At 38.2% G+C, this 18,423-nt stretch overlaps 1 protein-coding gene across 2 annotated transcripts in view; it reads right to left on the bottom strand.

Moving 5' to 3' along the window:
• Positions 1–18,423, bottom strand: part of Dym (dymeclin) — a 345,904-nt gene that overhangs the window by 313,627 nt on the left and 13,854 nt on the right. The window lies entirely within an intron of this gene.

Genomic DNA, 18,423 nt, shown 5'->3' with positions numbered 1-18,423 from the left:
GTGCCAGGTCATTAAGGAAAAAACTAATAGTTGAGTTCAAATATGAATTACTCTCTTCCTCAAATCACACTCAACTTAGTTCTAGAACAAGCTTTATCACAATTTTCAGAATAAGTGTCACTGAATAATAAGATGGTGGTGAGATTAACAATAATTACACTATTTTCGAAACGAAAGAAAACTATGTGGACTCAGTGACAGAAAAAGTTCCATTCAGGTGAGAATTTTTATTAGTAACTGACTTTCTTACTCATGCCCCTCCTCATTCCATGAAGGCAAGGAAACCAAGGGCAGAATTTGGAAGGATGCCTTCTTGTATTCTCTACAGATCTGAACTAGCTGCTTATATGAGGGCATGAGGCTCCCCCAATGCACATGGGCAGATGGGTCTTAGAAACATGTAAGAAATACCAATCTGGCTCCTTGGCACCTGCCTCTGAACCCACAGCCCCTGTTTTCATCCTCCCTAGTCAATTCAGCCTCCATATCAAGCCAGCTAATTATAAGGTTTAACTTCTTACAATAGGCATTGTTAAGCCAAACTAGAAAATTCTATAAAGAACTATTACAGCCAGGTGCAGCGGTGCATGCCTATAATCCCAGCAACTTGAGAGGCTGAGGCAGGAGGATCCTGGGAGTTCAAAGCCAACCTCATCAAAAGCAAAGTGCTCAGCAACTCAGTGAGACCCTGTCTCTAAATAAAATACAAAAATAGGGCTGGGGATGCGGTGCAGAGGCTAAGTACCCTGTGTTCAATCCCCAGTACCACCCCCTCAAAAAAAGAACTATTATAAAACGCATGAGTTCCTTACCTTTTTACTATTAACTTTTATTTTGTTTATTTATTTATTTATGTGGTGCTGGGTATGGAACTCAGTGCTTCAGGCATGCTAGGCAAGCACTCTACCAATAAAACACAACACCAGCCTTTTATACCCCATTCAAAATTACTTTACATATTTTAAGCTATTTAAAATTAAAATTAAAGTCTTACAATGGGATACAATACATTAGTAAAAATGAATGAATCAGAGGGCTGGGATTGTAGCTCAGCGCCAGAGCACTTGCCTACCATGTGTGAGGCACCGAGTTTGATCCTCAGCACCACATAAAAATAAATAAAAAAATAAAGGTACATCAACAACCAAAAAAATATTTTTTAAAAATCTTCTGAAAAATGAGTGAATCAGGCTAGAGTGATCAATATGAATACATCTTTAAAAATATAAAATGTGTAAAAATGAAAAAAAAATTATAGAATAATGTACATGCTATAGTTTCATTTGTAAGACTTTAAAACATGCAAACAATAGTATGAATATATTCCTATCTAATACCAAGTATTAAAGCACACAGGAAAAACAAACACCAATTTCTAATGCTATCAGAAAGGTGAGGGGGCTTCAACTATATCCATAAGTAGTTTCTTAAAGGGAAAAGGGGGCTGGGGATAAAGCTTAGGGTGGAGCCCTTGACTAGTATTTGGAAGGCCCTGGAATTGATAACTGCAAGGGGATGGAGGGGACAGAAGGAAAAAAAGATTACGTACAAATAGCAAACATTTACATTTGGTGAAAGAAACAGTATGTAGGTAGGTTTTTGTTATATTACTCTCTATTACCATTTATTTCATATTAATTTTTTTTCTGGTACTAGATATTGAACCCTGGGGTGCTTAACCACTGAGCCACATCCCCAGCCCTTTTTATTTTTTATTCTGAGACGGGGTTTGCTAAGTTTCTCAGGGCCTTGGTAAGTTGCTGAGGCTGGCTTTGAACTCAATAACCCTCCTGCCTCAGCCTCCCAAGCTGCTGGGCCTGAACCACTGCACCTGGCTCATATTATTAACTTTCAAAAAGAAAAGAATGGTTTTTCAACATCTCAGCAGCAATACTTGAAGCTAGATGACAGGAGAGCAATGCCTTTAAAATATTAAAAGGAAATAATTTATTAGAATTCTACAACTAGCCAAGCTACCAACTAATTCAGTATGCAAGTAGAATAAAGACTTTTTTGACATGTCAATAATCAAAACACAGTCCAGTGACCCATTCCCAGGAAGACATATGAGGAAATAAGGAAAGACATGGAATTCAAGAAACAGGGATTCAACCTGAACTAGTGGTGAAGAGAAGTCACAGGACAAGAGCAGTAGAGCAGGTCAGGCAAGACTCAAAACAGCCCCAGGATCTCCAGGTAAATAAAAAGTAGGACTGAAGATCACTTGATGTGTCTGACTTTATTATGTGGATTGTTACAAGATGTCTGAGAACACGGCAGTATTGAAAAAAATCACAAAACACAATTAAATGATTTTTTAAAGACTACATGCTTTGGGGAAAATAAAAACTGTTCATGTAGCTCAGAGGCAGAGCACTTGCCTCACATGTATGAGGCACTGGGTTTGATCCCCAGTACTGGAAAAAAAAAAAAAAATAGAGGTATCAGACACATTCAGAGCTGGGAATGTAGCCCGGTGGTAGAAAAACTGCCTATGTAAGGCCCTGGGTTCGATCCCCAGCCCAGCCCCACCAAGAATAAATAAATAAAGTTCAACAAATGTCATAAAAAACAAAAAGGACTAGGGATGTAGTTCAGTGGTAAAAGTCTCCTGGGTTCAGTCCTCTGCGTGCGTGCGTGCGTGTTTGTGTGTGTGTGTGTGTAAAATACTATCATCTAAATATTAAAGATTTAACCCAAAATTGTAATGTATATATTGAGAAGATTCCAGAATAAAGAAGAGAGAATGACAATTTAAGAGTTTTAAATTTTCATCTTCCATAACAGGTAGGGAGTCAATAGAAAATATGTAAATTACTAAATTTTTAAAAAACAACTGTAAAAGTACATTAGTTATAAGGAGATATAGAACAACAGCATCAGCTAATAGATTTGAAAGTGGCCACCTTTGGGGAAAAGGACTAGATAATGGGGAAGGTGGTATTGCAATTTTTTTTATTTTTTTATTTTTTATTTTTTTTTTAATATTTATTTTTTAGTTTTCAGTGGACACAACATCTTTGCTTTTGTATGTGGTGCTAAGGATCGAACCCAGGTCGCACACATGCCAGGCAAGCACGCTACCACTTGAGCCACATCCCCAGCCCGCAATTTTTTTTTAATATTTATTTTTCAGTTGTAGGTTGACATAGTTCCTTTATTTATTTTCTTATGTGGTGCTGAGGATGGAACCCAGTGCCCCATGCATGCTAGGCAAGCACTCTATCTCTGAGCCACAACCCCAGGCCTGCAATTTATTATAAGTTCATCATATTGTTTGACAGCTTTTAAAACCACATCCATCTATAACTTTGATTAAAAAGTAAATATAAGGGGGGCTAGGGTTGTGGCTCAGCAGTAGAGCACTCGCCTAGCATGTGTATTGACAACTACAACTAAATATATATATATATATATATATATATATATATATATATATATATATATATGTATATACTTTTTTTTTTTTAAGTAAATACAAGGAGGAAGGAAAGACAGTGGAATGAAATGGACATCATTACCCCAAGTTCATGTATAAAGATATGAATGGTGTGACTCTACTTTGTGCACAACCAGAGACAGGAAAAATTGTGCTCTATATGTGTACTATAAAATGAAATGCATTTGCTGTCATATATAACAAATTAGAATAAATAAATTAAAAAAGTAAATATATTTTAAACTCCAACATTCCATATCCTATTCAAATTTAAATTTTTAATATACATGGAACATAGAATGTTACCATCATAACTAAAGTAATGATAACAAAAATGTGACTTATTCTTTACTGAGGCACATAATTAGCAAGCTTAAGAAAATCTATGTCTAATACAGTTTAATAACATATATATTAGGGCTGAGGATGTGGCTCAAGTGTTAACGCACTCGCCTGGCATACGCAGGGGTGCTGGGTTCGATCCTCAGCACCACATAAAAAATAAAATAAAATAAAGATGTTGTGTCCACCGAAAACTAAAAAATAAATATTAAAAAATTCAAAAAAATAACATATAAATTAAAGCTGATATTTCCAAAATATAAATTCCAAATTTATTACATTGTATAAATTTACTAACAAGCATAAATCAATGCTTAGTCATAATAATGGGAATTAAATTCAACCCCACAATAGTGATTGATAAACAGAGCAATAAAACAAAATAGAAAAATGCACCTGGACCCAACAGTGCATGCCTGTAATCCCAGCTACATGGAAAACTAGGCAGACAGGAGGCTCACAAGTTCCAGGCCAGCTTGGGCAACTTAGCCAGATCCTATCTCAAAACAAAACAAAAAAATTAATAGGGCTAGGTATGCAGCTCAGTGGTAGAGAGCCCCTGGATTCAATTCCAAGTAGAGAGACAGAAAAGAAGGGAGGGAGGGAGAGAGGGAAGGAGGGAAGGAAGGAAGGAAGGAAGGAAGGAAGGGAGGGAGGGAGGGGGAGGGAAGAAGAGAGGGAAGGGAGAGAAAGGGAAAGAAAGATTCAAAAATGAACTCACAAACGTACAGACAATTGATTTTTTTTTAACTTTTTTTTAAATTTGTTCCTTTTAGTTATATATGACAGTAGAATGTATTTTGACATACACACATGGAGTAATAACTTCCCATTCTTAATAGTTGTGATGTGGAGTTACACTGGTTGTATATTTATATATGAACACAGGGAAGTTGTAGACAATTGATATTTGTCAATGGTGCAAAAATCAAATGAACAATGGAAGGACAGTCTTTTAAACAAATAATGCTAGAACAAATGGACAAGAATAGGGACCAGTTGGGGGAAGGAGTTTTTATAATTTAAATTTTTTACAATTTAATAAGTGTTTTGATGAACAAATATATATAAAACACTCAAGAAATGATAAAACTACAATGAAAGAGAACAGAAATTCATTTGTAGGAATGGAAAGTTTCCGTATCTTGTGTGTTAATTATATGAATCTACATGTAATAAAATTTCACAGAACTATACACAAACATCAGATAAAAATGAGTGCATGAAAAATCTGAAGAAACACAAGTCCAGTCTGTGGCTATTATATTGTGCCAATATCAATTTCCTGGTTTTGATAATATGCTATAGTTGTATTAACACTGGGGGAAGCTAGGTGAAAAGTACACAGGTACACAGGACTTCTCTATACTATTTTTGCAACTTTTTTTTTTTTAAATGGGGATTGAACTCAGGGGCACTCATCCACTGAGCCACACCCCAGCCCTATTTTGTATTTTATTTAGAGACAGGGTCTCATTGAGTTGCTTAGTGCCTCAATTTTGCTGAGGCTGGCTTTGAACTCACAATCCTCCTGCCTCAGCCTCCCGAGCTGCTGGGATTACAGGCATGCGCCACCACGCCCAGCTATTTTTGTAACTTCTTATGAGTATATAATTATTTCAAAATAATAAGTTCTTAAAAATAAACAAAAATCAAATAAAATAAAAATCTACATGTCCCAAAGATGCCAATAAATCAGACTAACATGGGTGGCATGCAGCTCAGTGGTAGAGTGCTTACCTAGCATACTTGAGGGCCTGGGTTCAATCGGGAGTAGCACCAAAAATCAGACTAACAGGTAACTTTCTTTCACACCTCTGTTGTTTATTTTTACATATCACTTCATTATCTATACTATCAAATGATGAGATATTAGGATCTCACATTCTAGCTACTTGGTATCTTGGACTATACTTTCACTTATAACCTATTTACATAAAAAAAATTCTTTCAAGTCTTATTCAGAATTGAACTATCAGGGATGAATATGTAGCTCAGTGGTACGCACCTGCCTACATGAATAACGCCCCAGGTTTGATCCCCAGCACCACAAAATTAAAATAAATAAATAAAATTTTTCAAAAGCTCAACGGTCCTTTAAATAAAACCAAAATATGTATTTGGGTCTTTGGGAAGCTACATTAACTTCATTAACTCTGAGAAACATACAACAGATTTTATCTTCTTCCACCTTCTTAAGGATACTGCTATTTCCTTTTTACCAAACCTTTAAAATTCTTTTATTTGCCCAATAACTCCTGTGACCTCTGAGTAGGCCTCAGTGAAATATTTTTTTAAAAAATCTCTAGAGTATAAGAACTTGTTGAGAGCCACAGCCAAAAGGGGCCCCAGCAAACTTCCAGCTGCCAGAAAACTTCTAGCTGCCAACTGATTGGCTCCTCTGCGGTGATGCTCATTGGGCTGTTTCTCTGCCCTTTCAGACCACGGAGCTGCTCATTGGGGGACTTTTTTGGCTCCGCCCACGCGACCCAGCCAATCGGCCTCAAGAGCAGGAGGAGTGGGGGAGGTTGAGAGGCTTGTGGGAAGCTGGTGGTGGCAGTTGGGCTCTGAGGGTTTTCCTGAGGAGCTGTGTGGTGCGGTGTGTGTGTTCGTTTCTTTTGACAAATGGCTCCTGAATTGTGCCCAGCCAGACTGCGGCATTTGGTGGCCCGTGCGGTGAACACGACTGAGGGTAAGTGATAAGGTAAACTGCTCGCCCCTGAGGGCAGGGTGAGAGGATGGGTAGCCATTTTAAGATTCTTCTTTTGTTTGCTTCACTTTTGTTTTAAGTTGTCTGTCCCTGGAGATGGATGAGACGGAAGAAAAACTGCTCACATCTGAGGAAAAACTATTTGTGTTTGAGGAACAGATAGGGAGAAAGGACGGATGGACATTTCAGGAGGATAGAAAGGCTATAATGATTTTGTGTTGTTCCATTTTTGTTTCATTCTGTCTTGGTTTTGTTTGGCATCATCTTGTTGGGTTGTATTATAGTAGAAATATGGGATCAGAAATTAGTAAAAAACAAACCGAAATTGTTAGAGGAAGGAGGCATCTCAGTAAAATCAAGAACAGTCAGGGCATATGTTGATACAATACAAAAATGTAGCCCATGGCTTTTTAAGGAGGAGTTGTTAAATATATCACAATGGAACCATCATGGTGAAGATTTAAAAAGAATAGAAAATAAAAGCCCAGGGACTCTACCAGTTGGCACATTGCCATTGTGGACTTTCGTATCTTGTTTGCTTAGTCCAAAGCCTTCAGTTCAGACAATGGTAGAGGAAGGAGAAGACATATTGATTCAAGTAAAAGAGAAGGTCTCTCAAGTTAGTCAGACAGAGGAAAAGATTCAAGTAAAAGAGAAGGTCTCTCGAGCTAGTCAGACAGAGGAAAAAATTCAAGTAAAAGAGAAGGTCTCTCAAGTTAGTCAGACAGAGGAAAAGATTCAAGTAAAAGAGAAGGTCTCTCGAGCTAGTCAGACAGAGGAAGAAAGTTTAGAGCAGAAAAAGCCATCGGGGAAAAGTTACAACAGGAGACTGCTACTAACACCTTTCTATCACCAGAGGGTGTAAGTGTCCAACCAACAGCGCCACCTCTACAGGAGACTGCTACTAACACCTTTTTATCACCAGAGGGTGTAAGTGTCCAACCAACAGTGCCACCTCCATATGCTGGGAGGCTCCCAACCCCCGCAGTTGATAGCTGGGATCCTGAGACAGGATCTCAAATATTAACATGCCCTGTATTTGAGCAGGCAAGAGGGCAGCGAATTCACCATGCTTTAAATTTCAAAAAAGTGAAGCAGCTAAAAGAGGCTGTAACAACCTATGGTCCTCAAGCACCCTTCACTGTAAGCATGGTCGAATCCATTACCAACTTGAACATGATGCCAGCAGATTGGGCTAATATGTGTAAAGCTGTGCTAAATGGAGGACAATACCTGTTATGGAAGGTTGCCAATGAGGAATTTTGCAAGGAGACGGCTAGGCAAAATGCAGCAGCTGGTTATCCTCAGAGAAATCTAGATATGTTGTTAGGAAAGGGACCTTATGAGGATCAGCAGCAACAAATTGCATATGATCCTGGCGTATACATACAAATTGCTGTAGATGTGGTTAGGGCATGGAAGACTTTACAAGGACATGGAGGTTTACAAGGTCAATTATCTAAGGTAATACAAGGATCTAATGAACCTTACGCTGAATTTGTAGATAGGCTTATTCAAACAGCTACCAGAGTTTTGGGGAATACAGAACAAGCAATACCATTAATAAAACAACTAGCTTATGAGCAAGCGAATCGTTGGTGCAGAGAAGTCATTAGACCATGGAAACATGAAGATTTAAATACATATATTAAATTATGTAGAGACATTAATGAACAAGGGCAAGTCGTGGCAGCTGCAGTACAACAGGTTTTAGATGCCAGAGACATTAATGAACAAGGGCAAGTCATGGCAGCTGCAGTAAAACAGGCTTTAGATGCCAGGCCAAGAACATGCTACAATTGTGAACAAACAGGACATTTTAAAAGGAATTGCCCCATAGGAGGAGGGTTTAACAAAACTAGGTATCAAAGGAGTAGAATACCGGGTATTTGCCCACGATGCTGTAGAGGGAGACATTGGGCTAATGAATGCCGTTCTCAAACCACCATAGAGGGTACTCCATTATCAAAAAATGAACAGGGACCAGGTGTTTACCCACGATATCGTGGAGAAAGGCATCGGGCTCCATTGCCAAAAAATGGACAGGGGGGCCCAATGCTCCGGGGCCCAAGACCACAAATATACGGAGCACTGGAGGAACCCAGCAATCCCAGCAGGGTAGTGCCCAGGACACATTGTCCATTAGATCCCTCATCAGACAAACCAGAGTGAGCGCAGGGTTGGACATCTGCGCCTCCACCAGAACAGTACTAACTCCAGAGATGGGAGTTCAAATCATTCCCACAGGGGTAAAAGGACCTCTTCCCACAGGAACAGTAGGCTTATTATTGGGACACAGCTCTTCTACTCTAAAAGGACTTATGATAAGTCCTGGGGTAATTGATCCCGATTATGAAGGTGAAATAAAAATTATAGCCAGTTCTCCAAAGGGTATATCAGTAATTTCACCAGGAGATAGAATAGCACAGTTACTAATAATACCCAGCCTACATGATAAATTTTCCAGTCGTACTGTAGAAAGAGGTTCCAAGGGATTAGGCTCCACAGGTGTAGATTGGGCTATGCTTTCTTTAAATTTAGATTCTCGCCCCATGCTAAAACTAAATATTCAAGGACATAAATTTAATGGGCTAATGGATACAGGTGCAGACCTTAGCATCATCTCTCCTCAAGAATGGCCAAAACATTGGCCATTACAACAAGCCACTCAAACGCTTCAAGGCCTAGGAGTGGCAACTAATCCCCATAGAAGTGCAATGGTATTAGATTGGAAGGATCCTGAAGGATGAGAAGGAACTATACAACCATATGTATTGGATCATCTTCCCGTAAATTTATGGGGACGAGATGTCCTAGATCAATTAGGTTTCACATTAACAAATAACATCAATCAAAATGCACCCACTATTATGGCTAGACAAGGTTTTAGGAAAGGAAAAAGATTAGAAAACCAAGAACAAGGTATAGCAGCACCAATACAAATAGATCAAGGAACAGACAGACATGGGTTGGATTTTCAGAAAGGGCCACTGAGACAATAAAAATTACTTGGAAATCAGAAAGACCAGTATGGGTTCCTCAGTGGCCCCTGACTAAAGAAAAGATACAAGCAGCCCATGACCTGGTCAAACAACAATTAGCGGAAGGACATATACAACCTTCTGTATCTCCCCATAATACTCCCATTTTTGTCATCAAAAAGAAATCTGGTAAATGGAGATTATTGCAAGATTTAAGAGCCATTAATAATGAGATGGTTATTATGAGACCTGTTCAATCGGGGATTCCTCAATTGTCTGCTTTGCCAAAAACCTGGTATGTTTTAGTTATAGATATTAAAGATTGTTTTTTTTTCAATTCCAATTCATCCTGAGGATAGTCCATGTTTTGCATTTACTATCCCTGCACTAAATCATGAAGGTCCTGATCAGAGATATGAATGCAAAGTACTCCCTCAAGGGATGGCTAATAGCCCAACTATGTGTCAAATTTATGTTAACAAAGTAATCCAGCCACTTAGAAATCAAAATCCTGAACTACAAATATTTCACTATATGGATGATGTATTATTAGCACACAAAGATAAAAACACATTGCTAGAATGTTATGCCACACTTACAAACTTATTAAAAAATTATAATCTAGAGATAGCAATAAATAAATTACAATTAAATTGTCCAATTAATTATTTAGGAGTTCTATTATCCTCAACCATGGTCCATCCACCAAAAATTCAAATACGAGTAGATCAACTCAAATCACTTAACAACTTTCAAAAGTTATTAGGAGACATAAATTGGATAAGGCCTTATCTAGGTATACCAACAGGAGAGTTGGGACCTTTATTTGATATCCTAAAAGGTCCATCAGATCCAAATTCACCCCGAATGTTAACACCTGAAGCAAGAAAGGCATTAAAAATCATTGAAACATATATGGAAAATATACATTTGGATAGAATTGATATAAGTTTGCCTTTATTATTTATTGTACTACCAACAAAAAATATTCCTACAGGAGTATTTTGGCAAGAAGGTACATTATTATGGATACATTTATCTTATTCTCCTAACACTATTCTTACTAGGTATCCTGAGGCTGTAGAACAATTAATACTCAAAGGAATAAAAGCAGCAAAGGGAGTGTTTGGAATTTCTCCCAATAAAATTATTACTCCATATACTATGAATCAAATTGATGAGTTAGCTAATGAGTTAAATACTTGGGCATTAATCATGTGCAAATCTAATGTTTCATTTGATAACCACTTACCATCTAATCCTTTATTGTCTTTTTGGTCATTGCATCCTGTAATTTTTCCAAAAATGACAAGAAAAACACCTATCATGAATGCTCCAAATATATTCACTGATGGGTCAAATAATGGTACAGCAGCAATAGTTACACCTGATCAAACTTTTACATTTTTAGTACCAAACAATCAGCTCAAAAGGTAGAGCTTAATGCAGTATTACAAGATTTTGTGATGTTTAAAGATCCTGTATTTAATTTATTTTCTGATAGTCAGTATATAGTTAATGCTATAGTATCCCTTGAAGATGCTGGTAGGATTTCCCCTTCCTCTACTGTTTTCTCTTTGCTTTCCACTATACAAGTCTAATCTGGGACAGAAAAGATCCATTCTTTATAGGACATATCAGGGCACATACAGGATTGCCTGGAGCCCTTAGTTTGGGCAATGATTTAGCAGATAAAACTACACATGACATACATATTTTCTCTACACTAGAAGAAGCTACAAATTTTCATAAAAAGTTCCATGTCAATGCTAATACTTTACAAAAGCGTTTTAAAATAACTAAGGAACAAGCTAGACAAATAATAAAACAATGTCAAAATTGTGTGATCTTTTTACCACAAGTTAATCTTGGAGTCAATCCTAGAGGACTGATACCTAACCATATTTGGCAGATGGACGTCACACACTTGCCAGAATTTGGAAAATTAAAATATTTGCATGTTATAGTTGATACGTCTGGATTTTTGATGGGCTCCCTTCATGCCGGAGAAAAAACTAAAGATACTATAGCTCATTGCTTACAAAATTTTGCCACTGTGGGCATTCCAAAACAGTTAAAAACAGATAATGGTCCTGGTTATACTTCTACCTCTTTTAAACAATTTTGCTCATCATTTGGCATTACTCATACAACAGGAATCCCATACAATCCACAGGGACAAGGCATAGTTGAAAGAGCTCATCAAACTATTAAAATGTACTTATTAAAGCAAAAAGAAGGAATTGGGAAGGGGTATATATTCCCCAAAGATAAACTTAAAATAACCCTTTTTACTCTAAACTTTTTAAATTTGGATTCATCAGGGCTTAGTGCTGCGGAAAGGCATATGTGTCCAAAAAATGTACATAAGCCCAAGGTACTTTGGAAGGATATTCTAACAGGACAATGGAAAGGTCTTGACCCAGTAATTGTCTGGAGTCGGGGGTCTGTTTGTGTGTTTCCACAGGGAGAACAGCAGCCGATTTGGATTCCAGAGAGATTAACTAAGGTCCTGACCCAGTGATTGTCTGGAGTCGGGGGTCTGTTTATGTGTTTCCACAGGGAGAACAGCAGCCGATTTGGATTCCAGAAAGATTAACTAAAGCGATTTCTACAGTACAAAAAGAAGATGATTTGGCTCAAATCCATAACAGCTGATATCCAAAACTCCAGTTTGGCTATCCTTACCTTACTATCTGCGACATAACCAGGATGCTTTTTTCAATATCTATTTTATTATTACCCTTTCCCACATCATAAAGTTCTATTTTGTTTTTTGAGCTCATACAGACCTAGGTTAATGTTTTGCTGATCAGTTCTATTTTTTGACTATAGAGTTTTTAAACATTGCAATGGAAATTTCACCTGTAAAAAGTTATAAGGCCTTTACTATTATGTGTTTTATGTATTATGTGTGCACACTTGTGTTTTATGTTGTATGTTTGTATGTACGTATGTCCATATATCATATATGATGAGCGCTCATGAAAAAATGGATCCAAATATTTTTTTATTCACGTAATTTAAATGATTTAATTTAAATTGGGTAAACAGCTGTTGAGGACTGTTTTAATATGTGAACAAAAAAGAAGGTTAACAGATCTGTTTACTTTCACCTTTCCTTTTCATTATATTTAATAATTCTGTTCAAGATGTAAATTGTTCAGAAAATTGTTTTCTTTTAGTGCCCTCTGGAATGTTACATGATTTTTTTCTTTAGCCATTATTGCCAGAATTCCTATCTTCATCCCAGTGCCGGTGAAGACAAAGATAAAACCAATCTACAGCTTCTGCAATTGCCATCACTGAACTGCTTGCAGAACTTGCCTGCACTATGTATCACTTGTATGCATTGTGATCTATTGGTGCAGTGACTTGTTGTTAGTCTGTAAACAAGTCAGGATGGCGCCTGGCATTTTGCCAGGGGGAGTGGTTTGTGAGGTGGTGCCAACGAGCCATTAAGTGTGGAGATTCCTTATTGGTTGACTGCTGTATCGAGTTTATGTTAATTAAGATAAGCTGTGTGAAATGTATATATACCGCTCCTGTCCTACAATAAACGGCTCCTACTCCTGCTGTATCAATCTACACAAGTTGCTCATCACCCCCCGGTTATTTTGCTGCAGCCGGACTGCGGCAACTTGTGGTAGTGTTGTGGTATTTTTGCTGATGTTGTCATCGGTGGTACAATTTTTCCAAAAGGAGCCATCAATTGGCTTGGTGTATCCTTCTCCCTTCTGCTTGTGATGGTCGTTCAGCTAAAATTTGGGGGCCAATGGAGGTGAGGCAAAGAACCCCACCCCCACCCCCACCCCCACCCCCCGTACAAAGACCTATCCACAGGTGTGGCTGTATGCTGGACCGGTAGTCAATGACGGGTAAGATCCAATTGCACTGGTACCAACCTAAGACAGGAGGCTGACGCCTTGAGGTCAGCTCATCCGACAACAGGTAAGGACCATATGTAGTATTGGACAACCTAAGGCAGGCATGGTCCCTAAGCCACATGCTTGTTGTTTAAACAGAGAGGGGAAGATGTTGAGAGCCACAGCCGAAAGGGGCCCCAGCAAACTTCCAGCTGCCAGCTGATGATTGGCTCTCAGCGGCCCCAGCAAACTTGTAGCTGCCAACTGATTGGCTCCTCTGCGGTGATGCTCAGTGGGCTGTTTCCCTGCCCTTTCAGACCACGGAGCTGCTCATTAAGGGACTTTTTTGGCTCCGCCCACATGACCCAGCCAATCGGCCTCAAGAGCAGGAGGAGTGGGGGAGGTTGAGAGGCTTGTGGGAAGCCGGGGGTGGCAGTTGGGCTCTGAGGGTTTTTCCTGAGGAGCTGTGTGGTGCGGTGTGTGTGTTCTAAAAATAAAGTTCATTTCTTTTGACAAGTGGCTCCTGAATTGTGCCCAGCCAGACTGCGGCAAGAACTCAAAAAGTTAAACAACAAAAAAACAAATAACCCAATCAACAAATGGGCCAAGAACTTGAACAGACACTTCTCAGAAGAGGACATACAATCAATCAACAAATACATGAAAAAATGCTCACCATCTCTAGCAATCAGAGAAATGCAAATTAAAACTACTCTAAGATACCATCTCACTCCAATAAGAATGGCAGCCATTATGAAGTCGAACAACAATAAATGCTGGCGAGGATGGGGGGGGGGGGGAGGTACACTCATACATAGCTGGTGGGACTACAAATTGGTGCAGCTAATTTGGAAAGCAGTATGGAGATTCCTTGGAAAGCTGGGAATGGAACCACCATTTGACCCAGCTATTTCCCTTCTCGGACTATACCCAAAAGACCTAAAAAGAGCATACTACAGGGACACAGCCACATCAATGTTTATAGCAGCACAATTCACAATAGCTAGAATGTGGAACCAACCTAGATGCCCTTCAATAGATGAATGGATTAAAAATATGTGGCATTTATACACAATGGAATATTACTCAGTGCTAAAAAATAACAAGATCATGGCATTTGCAGGGAAATGGATGGCATTAGAGCAGATAATGCTAAGTGAAGTTAGCCAATCCCTAAAAAACAAATGCCGAATGTCTTCTCTGATATAAGGGGATGACTCAAAATGGGATAGGGAAGAAGAGCATGAGAAGAAGACTACCACTAAATAGGGAAGAGAGGTGGGAAGGAAAAAGAGGGAGAGGGGGAAGATGGAAGGAGAACCTCATCGTTATACAGAATACATGTATGATGTTGTGATGAGAAAAAGAAAAAAAAAGTGTGTCACATTAGATTGGATAGAGAGAAAGGATGGGAGAGGAGGGGTGGAGTAGGGGGGATAGGAAGGGCAGCAGAATAGAATAGACAATATGTTTGCTGTATGTATATAGGTGACTCTATGACCAGTGTGATTCTGCAATCTGTACAATTAGAAAAATGAGAAATTATACCCCAATGATTCAAATGTATGAATTGCCAAGATCATTGTAATGTCATGTGTAGCTAATAAAAAAAATTTAAAAATTAAAATAAATAAAGAAAAAATTACCTTGATGACTTGTTTACAATCTGCTATTTACCAGGCACTCTTTGTTAATTAGCAGTTAACACTGTAGGTCTGACATTAGTGCACTGGATAAAACCTCTAAGTGTATGGGTCACACTAGGCTAGTTGAGAGAGTTTGGTTTACTGGCACATGTAGTTTAAGTACAGCTTCTCCTGGCTCTACGACAGAATCAATTTTGCCTCTCTATGCCTCATTTAAATTAAAAATCTAAAAAGGACACCAAATCAAAATAAATGAGAAACCAGAGCAATTTGTTCTGAATTAAGTAGGCCAGTATTTTACTTTTTGTGTAGCAACTTAAAAGCAATCAATTAAAACAATTTACTTTGGGAATTTAGCATTGTATATGAATGCTAGATTTTCAAAAGAACAAAATTTCATTTTAAAATCAACTCCCTTCCCATCCTAGACAAGGCAACAATGAGAAACAATACTTCATAGAAGCCTAACGAAGAAATTTAAGTCAGACTTGTTATTTTTATTTTCTGAATCAGCAATACACATGGTACAAAATATAAAACTTAAAGGACATATAGTAGAAAGTGTCACCCTCATTTTCCATGTCCTAACCATCTAGTTTCTCAACTCAGAGAAAACAATACCAGTTTCTTGGGCACAGTTCCACAAATATTCTATGCACAAACATATGTATTTGTTCTTTTTACACAACCATGGCACATGATATATGCCTCTTTACTTTGCTATTAACACCTATCAGTACATACTAGAAATTATTTCCTTTCTTCCTTTCTATACATGAAGCACTTCATTCCTTTTACAACTATATATCCATATATATATATATATATATATATATATATATATATATATATATATATATATATAAAATGACAGTGATGAAAATTTACATAATTTACAGATTTTGTTATTACCAATAATTCTCCAATAACAGATAAGTATTATTTATATCATATACAGTCACTTGACATTTCACACACATGAGTACTCAGGTATGATAAATCTAGAGAAAAAGAAACATGGGTCAATGGCCATGTGCATCTTTAGTGTTGATGGGCACTGCCTACTTGCCTTCCATAGTGGCTAAACCAATTTGCACTCCTACAGCAATGCCTGTTTCTACAAAGTGTATGATCCTTACCAACTAATACGCGAAAATTCTTATTTACAGTTTTAATTTACATATTTCTTTTTTTTTCAGTTGTTGACAGACCTTTATTTTATTTATTTATATGAGGTGCTGAGAATCTAATCCAGTGCCTCACACATACCAGGCAAGTGTGCTTGCTACTGCTGAGCCACAGCCCCAACCCCTTAATTTATGCATTTCTTACTGAGAATGAAGTCATTGCCTGTTCATATCCTTTGCCTATTTTCTGTTGGAATTTACAGGATAAACTTTACTTTCAAAACTGCTAGGGTAGACCACAAAGTTAGGTATTAAATCAAAATAAGTGTTCAGACCAGGACCACTGTGAAATCATTCCAAAACAACAATATAAATAAAGACTGCAAGTATATCAGGAGATACTAGACAGAATACAACAAAAAGACAGGTTACTGACACAAAGGGCAGGGTCTCCTTCTCCTCTTTTCTCACTAAACCCTAGAAATAATGTAGGAGGTTTTTTGTTTTGGTTTTGGTTTTTAAATAGTCAATGAATAAACAGCCATGCTCAAAAATTCACAAGGAAATTAAGTACCATGACCTGTGCCTGTAATCCCAGCTACTCAGAAGGCTGAAGCAGAAGGACCCAAGTTTGAGGCCAGCCTCATAACTTAATAAGACCCTGTCTTAAAAAATAAAATAAAATAAAAAGAAATCACAGGAGATCACAAGCATTGAGAAATCCTCATAAAATAGAAAACAGCTTAAGTTGGTTAAAAAGAGAAATGGCATCCCAGAAAAGGTACAAGAGCTTCCAAGGGCACCATCACAAAGTGTGAGAACAGTAATTCCTGCCCGCAGGCAGAAAGGCCAGAGCCCAGGGGCTACTAAAAGGCCTGGCCAGAATACCCTGGGCATTCACCCCAGCCCAGGCAGAACATGAGGGCACTATTGGCTGAGAACAGCGAGTGAAGCCAATGCATGAGCAGCTGAAATGCCCAGGTGGAAAAAGTTCAGCCTAGCAAAAGAGAACTAGTTACTGAGGGCCTCTGGCAGCAAGCTCCACATGCTCCCTACCCCCAGAGAAAACAAAATCAAAGCTGAGTTCCAATGACACCTATCCTCCAATGATTCATGCCAAGGATTACATACACACACACACACACACACACACACACACACACACACACACAATCACCTGCTCCTATGGTCTTATCAATGAAAACCAGAATGAGATGGAACTTAAAAAGCCCACTGTTCCATCACCTCCAAAGAATCCTCCTAGCTAGTGCCTCTACTCTCTTACTGTGCCAGAAGACTTCCTTGGCTTTCAGCTATTTTCTCTAAATTTGCCCATACTTGATCCTATCTTCAAATCTCTCCTGGCTCCCACCTCTGACCAAAGGCCAGTTCTAGCAATATTCCTAAAATACTCATGCTTTTTAAACTCAGTTTCCCCTTTCAATTCACTATTCCCTAAAGCTCCCACCACGTAAAAGATGGCCTTTGAAATGTTACCTTTCTATCTCCCCAGGTAGATTATTCCTGAAAGCCATGAATCAAGCTTTTTATCTTTTATTTCTTCCTTATTCGTAATTAACCTACAGAATACTGCTAAAGAGAAAATACCTCCCCCCCCAAAAAAAAAAATCTGCCTAAATAGCCAAGGTCCCAACACTAGTAAACATGTGAAAAGATCTTCAGCCTAAATTAGGAGTAAAATGTGTTAATTAAGCAATAAGGAATCTGTTTTACCCCACAGATTAGCTTAAAAACCTTAATGACAGTGTGAGAGTAGTAAATAAACAGACCAATAGTGTGTAGCTATTTGTCAATATCTATCAAAAGTTAAGTGTACCTGCTGTTTGTAACAACAATTTTGTTTTTAAAAACTTATTACCCCATGGGTAAACTCATAAAAGGTGACAAGTTCTATGCATGCAGATATCAATCATATCATATTGCTTGCAATAACAACCCAAATGATCACTGTCTGGGGATTAACTGCATTGTGGAATACTCTGCAGACAATGAAAAGAATGAGACACACAACTTTAATCCCAGAGGCTCCAGAGGCTGAGGCAGGAGGATCACAAGTTAAAAGATAGCCTCAGCAATTTAGCAAGACACTAAGCAACTTAGGGAGACCCCGTCTCAAAATAAAATTTAAAAAGGGGCTAGGGATGTGGCTCAGTGATTAAGCAACCCTGGGTTTAATCCCCAGTAGCAAAAGAGAGAGAGAGAGAGACAGAGAGACAGAGAGACAGAGAAACAGAGAGAGATCTTCAACATGTGAATATGTAAAAATATCCTAAATAATTCAGGTAAAAATA

Source organism: Marmota flaviventris, chromosome 16 (assembly GCF_047511675.1).
Source record: "Marmota flaviventris isolate mMarFla1 chromosome 16, mMarFla1.hap1, whole genome shotgun sequence".
NCBI classification, from domain to species: Eukaryota; Metazoa; Chordata; class Mammalia; order Rodentia; family Sciuridae; genus Marmota; species Marmota flaviventris.
The sequence above is the reverse complement of the archived record's forward strand: the minus strand, read 5'-3'. Positions and strand labels throughout refer to the sequence as shown.